Source organism: Lucilia sericata, unplaced genomic scaffold (assembly GCF_015586225.1).
Source record: "Lucilia sericata isolate MDLA Ls3-8-SP2 unplaced genomic scaffold, ASM1558622v1 Contig000314F_arrow, whole genome shotgun sequence".
Taxonomy (NCBI): domain Eukaryota; kingdom Metazoa; phylum Arthropoda; class Insecta; order Diptera; family Calliphoridae; genus Lucilia; species Lucilia sericata.
The window spans coordinates 285,401-298,927 of NW_023994338.1; the positions used below are offsets into that span (position 1 = coordinate 285,401).

General features: G+C 29.1%; 1 protein-coding gene across 1 annotated transcript in view; it reads left to right on the forward strand.

Moving 5' to 3' along the window:
• Positions 1-752: 752 nt before the first annotated feature.
• Positions 753-13,527, forward strand: part of LOC119603602 (allatostatin-A receptor-like) — a gene marked incomplete at its 3' end in the record, with an annotated part of 109,838 nt that continues 97,063 nt past the window's right edge. The window contains exon 1 of the mRNA XM_037955678.1: positions 753-881. The remainder of the gene's footprint in view (positions 882-13,527) is intronic.

A 13,527-nucleotide genomic window follows, 5' to 3' on the forward strand; every position in this document is an offset into this window, starting at 1 on the left:
TAGTCTAGTCTATAGTCTAGTCTATAGTCTTGTCTATAGTCTAGTCTATAGTCTAGTCTATAGTCTAGTCTATAGTCTAGTCTATAGTCCAGTCTATGGTCTAGTCTATAGTCTAGTCTATAGTCTAGTCTTTAGTCTAGTCTATAGTCTAGTCTATAGTCTAGTCTATAGTCTAGTCTATAGTCTAGTCTATAGTCTAGTCTATAGTCTAGTCTATAGTCTAGTCTATAGTCTAGTCTATAGTCTAGCCTATAGTCTAGTCTATAGTCTAGTCTATAGTCTAGTCTATAGTCTAGTCTATAGTCTAGTCTATAGTCTCGTCTATAGTCTATTCTATAGTGTAGTCTATAGTCTAGTCTATAGTCTAGTCTATAGTCTAGTCTATAGTCTAGTCTATAGTCTAGTCTATAGTCTAGTCTATGGTCAGTCTATAGTCTGTCTATAGTCTAGTCTATATGTCTAGTCTAGTCTATAGTCTAGTCTATAGTATAGTCTATAAGTCTATCTATAGTCTAGTCTATAGTCTAGTCTATAGTCTAGTCTATAGTCTAGTCTATAGTATAGTCTATAGTCTAGTCTATAGTCTAGTCTATAGTCTATTCTATAGTCTAGTCTATAGTCTTGTCTATAGTCTATTCTATAGTCTAGTCTATAGACAATGTGAGACTATTAAGCTGTTTCTTTATTACATTTTTGAAAAAATACGATAAAGTTTTCAATACAAAATTTTGTTTTCTTCTATTTACAGTTAATTTTGGTTTTATAAAAGGAAAAGTGCTGTGAATAACTAATTTTTAGTTCAATTTGAAAATTATTTTAAAAAAAAATTTTGGTTTGGTAAGGCATCTTGTGTTTGGAGCTAAGCAACAACATTCTGAAAGGTAAGTTCATAAATATTTTTTAAATCTACATAATTCCAATATTAATGTAGTGTTTTCTTTATGTTTAAATTTTAGAAATTTCTTTAATTCATAATTTATAAAATGCAAAATTTCCTTTAATGTTTATGGTCCTTGAAACAAAATTTTCAAAACTTTTTCAAATCCTGAATGTTTATTGTAGATTTGCAATGAAGAACGGACAATGAAATACTAAAAGTAACAACAAGGTTAAATGTTATTACTGTTATAACAAAACAATAAAATAAATGTTAACAATAGTTTTAATTGTTGTTAATATTACAGATTTTGTTGTTATTTTTAAAGAGTTTTTCTTGCTACTTTTTAATAAAAATTATTTTTATAAATTATCTAAAGTACCTTGTTATAATGTTCAAATTATGTGTATGTACTTGAGATTATTAAAAAAAATCAAACTAAATGATACTTGATAAAATGTTAATTTTATATAATTTTGTGGTAAAAGTTTAATATAATTAAAATATTTGAATAGTGTTGTTTTTTCGTTTGTGCAAAGAATGTAATAAAAAACCACCAAAATTTATTCATTATTTGCTTTTTTATCATGAACCGATTGCATTATTATTATGAACCGATTTTGCTGATTTTTAATAGCAAACTTGTCGAAAGTATGTCTGACAAAATTGTTGAAGATCTGGATCCCAAAGATATCTGGGGTCTTCAGAAAATTGATTTCAACAAACATACAGACAGACAAACAAACAAACAGACATACGGAAAATCGACTCCGTTATTTATAAGGATTCGGTCGCAAAATTTTTTTATAGAAATTACAAATGAAATGACAAACTTATACATACCCTTCTCACGAAGGTGAAGGGTATAAAAAGTACCATTATTTTCGACTTCCCTGTTTAAATCCTAAAAGTTAAGAAACTCCTCGCTATAAAATCTATTACGAAATAAATTTGTTACTACTACATGGCATTAAGAAATTTCGCAATGTCTCTCTTAAGTTGTGGCGAACAAAATATGCTGCCAACACATGTGTGGCACTAAAACTTTGTCACTAAAGGGAAAAAGTGTAATGTAGCAAAACAATAATAAAAAATAAAGTTTGTTGCATTGTAGGAAAAACCAAGCAAGAAAAAACAAATGATGTTGCATTAACTATTTTACAATGACATGAGTTTCAAAAAGTCGTTGACACCCTTCTTTCCCAACGTTGTAAAACAAGAAAATAAAAACTCATTATTTTGTGCTAGTGATTGCAGTTGCAAGTAGGTACACACATATGTAGCTCGCTCTCATAGTGAATGCACAGCAACAGAAGGCGTCATCACATCAATTTCGAATATTTTAATTAGATTTGACTTTGTGATTCTATTTTTTGTTTGTTTGTTTTGTTGGTATATATTTACGCTTAACCATCCTTTTGTAGCTTCATGTCAAGTTAAAATTTAACGCACGCACACGCCCTCTATAGTTCAGGCATTAATGTAATGCAGACAGTGGGACAAGAGAAAGCAAAAAAATCTAGAACTAAAACTTTTTATGAAACTAATCATTTTGATAAACCATGAGATATAACAAATTTTTCACAAACACTGTTTTCTTTTTATCGTTAACGCCCACTCACATACATAAAAACCACATATACCGTTATGTTTTTATTTCAACATGTTACGGATAATGTGTACAGGTAAGCGTTAAACTGAGTGTACAGATGTGTGGGTTCCCCTAGCAATACGTGCACTTATTCCTGGCAAAAAACTGTGAATGAAGTCATTGATAGACTGATGCATGTACTTCCTCTTTACATACAACTTGCAACAATGTGTTGCCCTCATGTTTGTTTTTGATTGCTGCAACGTAGCAACAACAACAAGAACAGCAGTAACGGGAAAATAATTTTATTATGCATGATAAAATAAGGCGAAAATAATGCAATTAAAGGTAAACGTTTTATAAAAACAAAAACACATCATTGATGATGATCATCAACCAATAATCAAAATGTTTTAAAATGCTTTCGAAACTACATACTACGATACTTTCTTTACATGGACCGTTAAATAAAACAAGTAAGAGTTTTATATTCGGCCGTGTCGAATATACTCTTCACTATGGTATGTTTAAAAATACAGTCAGTACGAATTTTATTACCAAATATCCAAAAATTACCAATTGTAAAACGAAAAAGTACCAAAACGTCCCCTTTTATACATGTTCATTCAATCAGCGTGCTTCGTGAAAAAGTTCCAAGCATGTTCAATAGTACCAAAAATTACACTCTTATAGATTTCCATTCCATTAAAATGAAAACACTCATAAAGTATCTTTTGAAAAACGAAAAAGTACCAAAAGTTCCAGTTTATAGGTTCTCATTTACTGCGGGCCCTACATGCTTAACTTTATGTTTCAACGTTATAGAAGACTCAAAAAGTACTTTTTAAAGAACGAAAAAGTACCAAAATTTTATCTTTTATAGGGTTTTACTTACTACGGGCTCTACATGCTTACGTTCTAGGTTCAATATTAAAGAAAATTTAAAAGGTACCTTTTAAAGAACGAAAAAGTAGCAAAAGTACCTCTTCACGCTCAATTTAATGTTTCTTTAAAGTTATTTTATTAATATTAACAATATTAGAAAACTCAAAAAGTACCTTTATAAGAAAGAAAAAGGGGTCCCGAAAATATCAGAAAATTTCTTTCAATAAACAGACAGACGGACGGGCCGACAGACGGACATACATACATACATACATACATACATACATACATACATACATACATACATACATACATACATACATACATACATACATACATACATACATACATACATACATACATACATACATACATACATACATACATACATACATACATACATACATACATACATACTTACTTACATGCATGCATGCATGCGTACGTGCGCTTCTCAAATACTTTCTGTAAAAAGTAGAGTTTTAGTACTTTTAGAAAAAAAAACGAATTTGGTACTTTAAAAAAGTACGATTTTATTACTTGAAGAAAAGTACGATTGTAGTACTTTAAAAAAAATAAAAATTTAAGTAAAATTTTTTTGCAAATAACTTTTAGGAAAAAGTGCGAATTAAGTACTTTTATAAAAAGTACGATTTCAATACTTTAAGAAATAGTGTGATTTTAGTACTTTAAGAATTAGTGCAATTTAAGTACTTTAAGAAAAACAAAACTTTAGTATTTTTTGAAAAAATACAGTTGGAAAAAGTATAATTTTGGGAATATTAGAAAAAGTGCGAATTTAGTACTTTTATAAAAAGTACAACTTTAGTATTTCTTGGGAACTGCGATATTTTGCACTTTTAATAGTACGGAACAGAACTAATCCTCATCCCAAAGAAGTAGTTAACGCACTAAATATGTTTCAAGTCTTCTTCAATATATCCCATAAACAAATCATTCTTTTTAAGCGAACATAAGTTTCAAATAGCTGGATTATATAACATTTTATATACATATACTTATACTTGATATTTAATTGTTATTACAAACAAAAAAATAAAAATCAATTTTAACATGATATGTTTTTAAGTTTTGTGTAATTAATATTAAACTGAAAATTTAATTAGTTTTTATACTCCACAACATACTACAAACACTCCAGCATTCTATAATACATACATACACACATATACGATGAATAGTCGTCGCAATTGTAATCAGAGAACAAATTATAATCACATCATATGAAATAAACATAGTCATACACATATCATATGACCCTAAAGGCATCATCACCATACCATCAACTTTCACACATCATATTTACAACAGTCTTGTCTATCTTATGTTATACAGAGTATTGTATCAAATTTAATTATATATTCACAATATTCTCAAAATCACTTTAAATCCAGTAATAAACATATTTTAAAAATATAAAAATTAATAATGAAAACTCTTCATATATTATTAAAGATGATCATCATGATGATGATGTTGATGTTACAAGTATTTGTTCTCTGCACTGACTGTTTTGGTATTAAGTTTGAGTTTAATTTGGCAATTATGGTTTTAATAAGTTATTCATGTAGTTGGACGGACAAGATGGCCGTTGATGATACTGCTGTGGTTTTAGTTTTGGTTGTCCCATGTTTATGGATAGTGTATCTGGTTGAGTATATTCGAGAGAAACACGCACTGTGCGGAATTAAGGGAAAATTATTATATACCTGCAGTTTTATCAAGAATCAATGTAACCCTTTTAGAAAAAATTAAAAAAAAAAAACAATCGTCTCTAGTAATCAGGATACTTTACCTATCAGAAGTAATCTGTTTAATGCAAAATTGTTCATTGGTAATTCTTTCAGGATCAATTAACTTCTTGCTAAAGCAAATTAATTTTATTAGTCACATTTAATTGTATAACTAGGGCTAACCCTTAACCACAAGTTCTGCATAGCTCCATCACAAACTGCAGGCATATGTGGGAGTTTATGCATACATACATATGTATGTAGGATTTATTTATGAGAATATTTAAGTGTAAATGTTGTTAATTTTCATTGAACATTATTTAAGCTCAAATGCATTCACTAATTAGTTGGTATTTAGTTTGTAATACATATTTCAATTAAATACTCAAAGTCGAAAGTTTAACTACATTTCAAGGAATTTGTGTTGGCGAAAACTTAACGGTTTTGTTAATTTTTAATGTCTAAAAAAATTTAGAAAATTTTTAATTGTAAACTTTAAATTAAGTTTACCACAAAAGTTGCAAAAACATGTTTCTTGATTTCTCAGAAAATTATAGAAAAGTATGACTTTAGAACTTTAGAACATGTACGTTTAATAATTTTGGAAAAACTTTTAAAATGCATGATTTTAGTACTTTTGGCAAGTCTATAGTCTAGTCTATAGTCTAGTCTATAGTCTATAGTCTAGTCTATAGTCTAGTCTATAGTCTAGTCTATAGTCTAGTCTATAGTCTAGTCTATAGTCTAGTCTATAGTCTAGTCTATAGTCTAGTCTATAGTCTAGTCTATAGTCTAGTCTATAGCTAGTCTATAGTCTAGTCTATAGTCTAGTCTATAGTCTAGTCTATAGTCTAGTCTATAGTCTAGTCTATAGTCTAGTCTATAGTCTAGTCTATAGTCTCGTCTATAGTCTAGTCTATAGTTCGTCTATAGTATAGTCTATAGTCTAGTCTATAGTCTAGTCTATAGTCTAGTCTATAGTCTAGTCTATAGTCTAGTCTATAGTCTAGTCTATAGTAGTCTAGTCTATAGTCTAGTCTATAGTCTAGTCTATAGTCTAGTCTATAGTCTAGTCTATAGTCTAGTCTATAGTCTAGTCTATAGTCTAGTCTATAGTCTAGTCTATAGTCTAGTCTATAGTCTAGTCTATAGTCTAGTCTATAGTCTAGTCTATAGTCTAGTCTATAGTCTAGTCTAGTCTAGTCTATAGTCTAGTCTATAGTCTAGTCTATAGTCTAGTCTATAGTCTAGTCTATAGTCTAGTCTATAGTCTAGTCTATAGTCTAGTCTATAGTCTAGTCTATAGTCTAGTCTATAGTCTAGTCTATAGTCTAGTCTATAGTCTAGTCTATAGTCTAGTCTATAGTCTAGTCTATAGTCTAGTCTATAGTCTAGTCTATAGTCTAGTCTATAGTCTAGTCTATAGTCTAGTCTATAGTCTAGTCTATAGTCTAGTCTATAGTCTAGTCTATAGTCTAGTCTATAGTCTAGTCTATAGTCTAGTCTATAGTCTAGTCTATAGTCTAGTCTATAGTCTAGTCTATAGTCTAGTCTATAGTCTAGTCTATAGTCTAGTCTATAGTCTAGTCTATAGTCTAGTCTATAGTCTAGTCTATAGTCTAGTCTATAGTCTAGTCTATAGTCTAGTCTATAGTCTAGTCTATAGTCTAGTCTATAGTCTAGTCTATAGTCTAGTCTATAGTCTAGTCTATAGTCTAGTCTATAGTCTAGTCTATAGTCTAGTCTATAGTCTAGTCTATAGTCTAGTCTATAGTCTAGTCTATAGTCTAGTCTATAGTCTAGTCTATAGTCTAGTCTATAGTCTAGTCTATAGTCTAGTCTAGTCTAGTCTATAGTCTAGTCTATAGTCTAGTCTATAGTCTAGTCTATAGTCTAGTCTATAGTCTAGTCTATAGTCTAGTCTATAGTCTAGTCTATAGTCTAGTCTATAGTCTAGTCTATAGTCTAGTCTATAGTCTAGTCTATAGTCTAGTCTATAGTCTAGTCTAGTCTATAGTCTAGTCTAGTCTAGTCTATAGTCTAGTCTAGTCTATAGTCTAGTCTAGTCTATAGTCTAGTCTAGTCTATAGTCTAGTCTAGTCTATAGTATAGTCTAGTCTATAGTCTAGTCTAGTCTATAGTCTAGTCTAGTCTATAGTCTAGTCTAGTCTATAGTCTAGTCTTAGTCTAGTCTATAGTCTAGTCTATAGTCTAGTCTATAGTCTAGTCTATAGTCTAGTCTATAGTCTAGTCTATAGTCTAGTCTATAGTCTAGTCTATAGTCTAGTCTATAGTCTAGTCTATAGTCTAGTCTATAGTCTAGTCTATAGTCTAGTCTATAGTCTAGTCTATAGTCTAGTCTATAGTCTAGTCTATAGTCTAGTCTATAGTCTAGTCTATAGTCTAGTCTATAGTCTAGTCTATAGTCTAGTCTAGTCTAGTCTATAGTCTAGTCTATAGTCTAGTCTATAGTCTAGTCTATAGTCTAGTCTATAGTCTAGTCTATAGTCTAGTCTATAGTCTAGTCTATAGTCTAGTCTATAGTCTAGTCTATAGTCTAGTCTATAGTCTAGTCTATAGTCTAGTCTATAGTCTAGTCTATAGTCTAGTCTATAGTCTAGTCTATAGTCTAGTCTATAGTCTAGTCTATAGTCTAGTCTATAGTCTAGTCTATAGTCTAGTCTATAGTCTAGTCTATAGTCTAGTCTATAGTCTAGTCTATAGTCTAGTCTATAGTCTAGTCTATAGTCTAGTCTATAGTCTAGTCTATAGTCTAGTCTATAGTCTAGTCTATAGTCTAGTCTATAGTCTAGTCTATAGTCTAGTCTATAGTCTAGTCTATAGTCTAGTCTATAGTCTAGTCTATAGTCTAGTCCATAGTCTAGTCTATAGTCTAGTCTATAGTCTAGTCTATAGTCTAGTCTATAGTCTAGTCTATAGTCTAGTCTATAGTCTAGTCCATAGTCTAGTCTATAGTCTAGTCTATAGTCTAGTCTATAGTCTAGTCTATAGTCTAGTCTATAGTCTAGTCTATAGTCTAGTCTATAGTCTCGTCTATAGTCTAGTCTATAGTCTCGTCTATAGTCTAGTCTATAGTCTAGTCTATAGTCTAGTCTATAGTCTAGTCTATAGTCTAGTCTATAGTCTAGTCTATAGTCTAGTCTATAGTCTAGTCTATAGTCTAGTCTATAGTCTAGTCTATAGTCTAGTCTATAGTCTAGTCTATAGTCTAGTCTATAGTCTAGTCTATAGTCTAGTCTATAGTCTAGTCTATAGTCTAGTCTATAGTCTAGTCTATAGTCTAGTCTAGTCTATAGTCTAGTCTATAGTCTAGTCTATAGTCTAGTCTAGTCTATAGTCTAGTCTATAGTCTAGTCTATAGTCTAGTCTATAGTCTAGTCTATAGTCTAGTCTATAGTCTAGTCTATAGTCTAGTCTATAGTCTAGTCTATAGTCTAGTCTATAGTCTAGTCTATAGTCTAGTCTATAGTCTAGTCTATAGTCTAGTCTATAGTCTAGTCTATAGTCTAGTCTATAGTCTAGTCTATAGTCTAGTCTATAGTCTAGTCTATAGTCTAGTCTATAGTCTAGTCTATAGTCTAGATAGTCTAGTCTATAGTCTAGTCTATAGTCTAGTCTATAGTCTAGTCTATAGTCTAGTCTATAGTCTAGTCTATAGTCTAGTATATAGTCTAGTCTATAGTCTAGTCTAGTCCATAGTCTAGTCTATAGTCTAGTCCATAGTCTAGTCTATAGTCTAGTCTATAGTCTAGTCCATAGTCTAGTCTATAGTCTAGTCTATAGTTTAGTCTATAGTCTAGTCTATAGTCTAGTCTATAGTATAATCTATAGTCTAGTCTATTGTAAAAAGTCTGAAAATTGTACGATTATCTTTAACCTCCACTGTAACTTGGAAAGTGTGAATTTAAAAAATACTAACGAACGAAATAAACTACACTTTTGTTTTTGTATTCCATGTAAAGTCAAAACTCTCTACTCTTTCATACAACTGCTGCAGTATCAGTATTATATCTACAAAATTAGCATATGCCACTCGATAACTTTGAGTTTATGTTGTAGAAAATGGTTTTTTGGCTACTAGTGGTCACTGATTAAGGTCTGTCTGCAGCATTATAGGAAAATATAGAAAAACCCTGCAGCGCTGGGAGGCCACAGCAAATTAGCTAGAAATCTGAAATAATTTCATTAAACTAGCGATTTTATTGGTGCTGGGTAATGTATAGAGTGAGAAGTGATTTAATTTAAATTGGAAATTATTAAAAAAATCATATTTTGATTAAAAATTTGGTTACAAAATAATTGTAACTTTCAAATTTGCTGATATGCTTAAATTTTAAAAGAAGACAACTAAACTAAACTAGTGCTCGAATACGTTGTAGTTAGACATACACATGTCTATCAGGAACCACAAAAAGATGGGTAACGGAGGAAGAAGATCTGTATTTATTTATGTAAGTAAATGACATGACTAGAAAATGTCTTGAACTATAAAGAAAATATTCTTAAGCTATATTTAACATGAATTCATTTAATTTACTTTGCCATATAAGTATAAACTATAACTATCTTTCCAGATAAATAAATAAGAATGTACATATGTATGTATGTATGTATTTGTGATAAGCCCTCGTTGTGTCTGTTTTAATTTCATCTACACATGTAATACAAGTTCATAACAGGAAATTTTTAATTACGTTTGTAATTATATTTAAATCTATCATCAACTGAATGAATATGTATGTCTCTGAGTGTATGGGAAGGAAGGACAACATGGCTACTTCTAACTGTTAAATATTTAATAAAGATAAGACAATATTTTGTTGATTTTATTGGTTTAATTTAATGAATATAAATACACTTCCGTTTAAATTAAGTGTGAGTGTAATTTAGTCTTTCAAAGTAGATTTTCTTGAGAAAATTTCCAAAGAAAATTGTAATTATTACTTTTTGGATTTAATATTAAATAATATTACAACAACACTTTGTGGTTTTAATAATAATGTTATTTTTTTAAATTTAACTTTATTGCAATACAAATTAAAATCAAATTTTTCTTTGGTAGTGGTGGGATTAATTGATAAAGTACATTTTAGTACATTTAGCAAGAATGGGTTTTCAATATTTTTAAACGGAGCTAGATTTTACTAGTACTAGTACTAGTACTTTAAAAAAATTGTAGTACGATTTTAGTGCTTTTAGTAGAAGTAATATTTTAGTACATTTAGAAACAGTACTTTTATAGTACCTTTAGAAAAAGTATCATTTTAATACCTTTAAATTAAGATTTTAGTAATTTTATCAAATCTTTTTTAATACTTTTAGAAAATGTACGATTTAATTGCATTTATAATAAGTTCGATTTCAGTACTTTTAGAAAAAGTACTTTTTTAGTACTTTAGAAAAAGGGAAAATTTAGTACTTTTGGAAAAAGCTTAAAACGTTCTTAGAAAGAGTTTGATTTTATTAAAAGTACGATTGATGTACTAGTTACATTAAAACATTACTATTTAAGTACTTTTAGAAAAAGTACTATTTCGTTACATTTATAAGAACTGCGCTTTTAGTACTTTTAGAAAATGGACTATTTATTTATTTTTAGATAAAGTACGAAATTAGTACTTTTATCTAAAATAAGATTTTTGTTTTACGATTTTAGTATTTTACGATTTTAGTACTTTCAAAAAGAGGACGATTTTATTACTTTAAAAAAGGATGATTTTAGTACTTTTAGAAAGAGTACGATTAGAAATAGTACTATTTCAGTACTTTTAGAAGAAGTACTATTCCATTATATATAGAAGAACTACGCTTTAGATAAGTATAATTTTTGAACTTTTATCAAAAGTAAGATTTTTGTACTTTTATAAAAAATACTACTTTTGTACGATTTTAGTACTTTTAGAAGAAGTACGATTATAGTACATACTTTAAGAAAATACTAACTTAGTACTTTTAGAAAATGGACGAAAGAGTACGATTTTATCTAAAGTACGACTGATGTACTTCTTATTAGAAACAGTATTATTTCGGTACTTTTATAAAAAGTACGATTTTAGTAATATTAGAAAAATTACGATTAAATAATAAGTTCGATTTCAGTACTTTAGAAAAAGGACAATTTTAGTACTTTTAGAAAAAGTAAGTTTCCAGTGCTTAAGAAAAAGGACAAATATAGTACTTTTAGAAATAGGACAATTTTAGTACTTTTAGGAAAAGTGCTCAAATTTTCATACTTTTAGCTAACAATTGTACGATTTTTGTACTATTAGAGAAAGGGAATTTTAGTACTTTTAGAAGTTAGTACTTTTGAAAAAAGTATATTTTGGAAAAAACGATTTTAGTAACTAAAAAACATACGATTGTCATACTTCTAAAAACTAAAATTTTAGTACTTTTATAAAAACTACGATAATGCAAATATTTCTATGGCTTTCAAATAATGTGAAAAATGCCGATATACCCCACGCTTTTTTGTTATTGTTCATTAAAATGTGTATTTTCCTTGTAATTATTTCGTTATTACATTTGTAATTTTATGCCTAAAAATCATAAAATAACACCTAATTAAGGCAGATTTTAAAGTGTAAATATATTTAAGCTTTTTTTTTTTGTTTGTTTGCTAAGTCTTTATTTTGATTTTGCAGCACGCATAAGCAAATGTACATTAGCAAGGAATCATTATCTCCACACTAATCATTATTTCGAGGGAAAAATCCTTGAAAATTTTTCAGTTTAATCAAAGCGATTGCCACTTTTCGTTTTTTCCCTCTTACAAAAGGAACCATCTTATTGTCTATGCTGGCTTTTGTTTTTAGCCAACAGTTAACTGCTCTCATTAGCACAGCAAGGACTCTGGTTAAATTTGTGTACTTAAGGAATATAAAATTTAAAAAGAAGTTTGTTGTGAAATCATTGTTAATTTAAAATCCAACTTCATGGTTTGCTGGGTTACTATCAGTCCTTGTTTTAATCAAATATTGTGCGTTTGTGTGTGTTTAAAGATAAATAGAGAAAAGAGTTGTCTACACTTTGTCATCGAGTAGTGTAATAGAATTAACACAAATAATATTATTAATAACATCTACGCATTCTATCAACGAATATGGAGTTAAACTAACATACTAGAAATGTCCTTGTCAAGGTACGAGGATTGTCGTTTAAGTTTCCTAAAGCTTCATATAAACATTACTTAGCATTTCTTGACTAAGACTGAGAGTAAAGAGAAAATGGTGGATTTTGAAAACAATTCACTTTCTTTCTAACTGATTAACGTTTGAGAGTGATCAATCATACTAAGGTTTGAGGAACCTCTGAGAACTTTTAACACATTTTTATATCAAACATTGTTCATTTTTTTAATAAAAGCTAGATCTTGAAACAACTTTTAACATATCCTCCGTACAACCTGGCGTTAAAAGCCTGATTATAACCCTTATATTGTTCACATACATAACTGTTAACTTTGGTAAATCTATCTTTGACTTTATTAGCTTTAACCTAAATGGAATCTCTAAACAATCTCTATATATGTATATGTATAATAGAAAATAATATAGCAGGCTTTATGTACATATACAATATATATAAAAATAGTGATAACTGATGGCAAAGTTACCACTGCGGCTTCCATGACAAACACATTAGTTATTGGTATGGAATTTCAAACAGTAGTGGGAGTCTTTCAGTCAAACATCTTAAGGTGTTAAAGTGTGTAAATTCTATGTTTACTGGTTTTAAGCAGGAATTTTATGTGATTTAGTCTTAAGAACCATTGAGTGAAAAAGACTTTCTGATAACAAATCTTGTCTTTGTTAAGTTGAAGAAATAAACCGGTGAGCAAATGTGGTTTTATTACATGCTTAAAGCGGCGGGAAAATTAAGGCAACAAATAGAGGAATGAAAAGAAAATTAAGAGGATTTACATATGAATATTTGCAGTTTGGCAAACCCCAAAATGGAAGTTTGTCAAATCTTTTTCAGCCTGCAAATAGAAATGTTTCTAAAATGTACTTGCATTCAGTTAAAATTACAAATAATCTAAGAATTACAAAATTTACCTTAAATCGTTTTTGAATATCATTTTGTCAAAAATGTAATTTTCCCTATTAAAGTTTAAAGTAAACTAATGTTCAAGGATAAAAATATTTAATATGTTAGCATTACAAAGTCTCTATAAACAAACTAATCCACATAAAATATCACATATCCTGTGAATTAATGCAAACTCCTCGAAAAAGTTTATGGGGAAAAATCCCAACAAGTATTAAGATCAAAGTTAATACTTAAACCATCAGTAATATTTAAACTAACAAGTAACTAACTAATTAACTAACTAACTAACTAACTACTAACTAACTAACTAACTAACTAACTAACTAACTAACTACTAACTAACTAAC